This window comes from Nannospalax galili, unplaced genomic scaffold, assembly GCF_000622305.1.
Source record: "Nannospalax galili isolate Female #2095 unplaced genomic scaffold, S.galili_v1.0 scaffold54, whole genome shotgun sequence".
NCBI lineage: Eukaryota > Metazoa > Chordata > Mammalia > Rodentia > Spalacidae > Nannospalax > Nannospalax galili.
The window spans coordinates 7,426,080-7,428,386 of record NW_008341028.1 but is presented as its reverse complement, the minus strand read 5'-3'; positions in this window follow the sequence as shown (position 1 = coordinate 7,428,386).

Sequence of the window (2,307 nt, the reverse complement as noted above, 5' to 3'; positions counted from 1 at the left end):
TGGGACACCATGAAAAGACCAAATCTACAGATCATAGGAATAGAGGAAGGAGAAGAATTTATGGTTAAAGGTGTTGACCAGGTCTTAAACAGGATTGTAGAAGAGAATTTCCTGAAATTAAGGAAAGACATCCCCATACAAATACAGAAAGGACATAGGACACTAAATACACAGATCACAAAAGAAACTCCCCATGACATATCCTAGTAAAAACACTAAATGTACAGAACAAAGAAAGAACACTGAAAGCAGCAAAAGAAAAACAACAAGTCACGTACAAAGGAAAGCCCATCAGAATTACAGCTGACTTACCAATGCAAACTATGAAAGCCAGAGGAGCCTGGACCAAGATATTTCCAGTTCTACATGACAATAGATGCCAGCCCATTTTTACCCAGTAAAAATGTCTATTATAGTTGAAGGGGAAAGAAAAATCTTCCATGACATGAATAGCCTGAAAGAATACATGTCCACAAAACCAGCCCTTCAAAGAATACTTGAAACAATACAGAGAACAGAGAAACAACTCTACCCTAGGGGCAACGAAAGAAAATAAATTAAGATATAATCTAGGAAACACAAAATTACACGGAGAACACAAATGGCAATGAAAATGACAGCAACCAATACACATCTTTCAATAATAACCTCAAATATCAATGGACTGAACTCCCCAGTCAAAAGACACAGGCTAACTGAATGGATTAAGAAACAAAATCCAGGGGCTGGAGAGATGGCTCAGAGATTAAGAACACTGGTTGTTCTTGCAGAAGACCCAGGTTTGTATCCCAGCACCCACATGGCAGCTAACAACTGTAACTCCAGTCCCAGGGGATCTAACAGCCTCTTCTGACCTCTGCGGGCATTGCACAACATGGGTGCACTTACCTACACATAGTCAATACATGCATACACATAAAATAAAAATAATAAACAAAAATAAAAATTAAGAAACAAAATCTGACTCTTTGCTGTCTGCAAGAAACCCATCTCACCTTCAAGGACAGGCACTGCCTTAAGGTAAATGGATGGAAGAGAATATTCCAAGCAAATGGCACTAAGAAACAAGCAGGGGTTGCAATTCTAATATATGACAAAATAGACTTCAAAGAAAAACAAATCAGAAGGGATAAGGAGAGTCACTTCATTCTGATCAAAGGAACAGTTAACCAAGAAGATATTACAATCCTTAACATACATGCACCAAACTCTGGTGCACCCAAATTCATAAAAACAATACTATAGGACTTTAAGACACAGATTAACCCCAACTCAGTAATAGGAGGGGACTTCAATACCCCACTGTCTCCATTAGACAGATCAACTGGACAAAGAATAAACAGAGAGATGTCTGAATTAAATGATACCATACATCAAATGGACCTAACAGACATCTTTCAAATATTCAAAGAATATACTTTCTACTCAGTACCCCATGGAACTTTTTCAAAAACTGACCACATACTGAGCTAGAAAACAAACCTCAACAAATAAAAAAATATTGAAACAATTCCATGCATTCTATCAGACCACAATGCAATAAAGCTCAAAATCAACACTGGACAAAGCCCTAGTCACTACATGAACTTGTGGTGATTGAGCAGCATACTCCTAAACAGTGAGTGGGTCAAAGGAGAAATTAAGAAAGAAATAAAAGAACTCCTGGAATTCAATGAAAAGGAAAATACAACACAACCTCTGGGACACTTTAAAAACAGTCTTAAGAGGGAAGTTTAGAGCTCTAAGTGCCTACATTAGAAAGAGCCCAAATAAGTGACCTAACACTGCAACTCAAGACACTGGAAAGGCAAGAACAAATGAAACCCAAACCCAGCAGACAAGAAGAAATAACAAAAATCAGAGCAGAAATTAATGAAATAGAAACAAAGAAAACAATACAAAGAATCAATGAATCTAAGAGCTGGTTATTTGAAAAGCTAAACAAGATAGACAGACCCTTAGCCCAGTTAACCAAAAGAAAGAGCAATTCCAAATCAACAAAATCAGAGATGAAAGGGGAATCATCACAACAGACACACACAAAAGATCCAGACCATTATAAGGGAAGATTTTAAAAACTTATACATTACTAAATTTGAAAATATAAAATATAGATGGATATCCAAAATCATGGGAACCACCAAAGTTAAACCAAGAAGAGATAAACATTTTAAACAAACACATAAAATATAAGGAAATGGAAACAGTAGTACAAAGCCTCCCAACCACAAAAAGCCCAAGCCCAGATGGATTTATAGCATAATTCTACCAGACATTTAAAGAAGACCTTCAACCAATATTATTTAA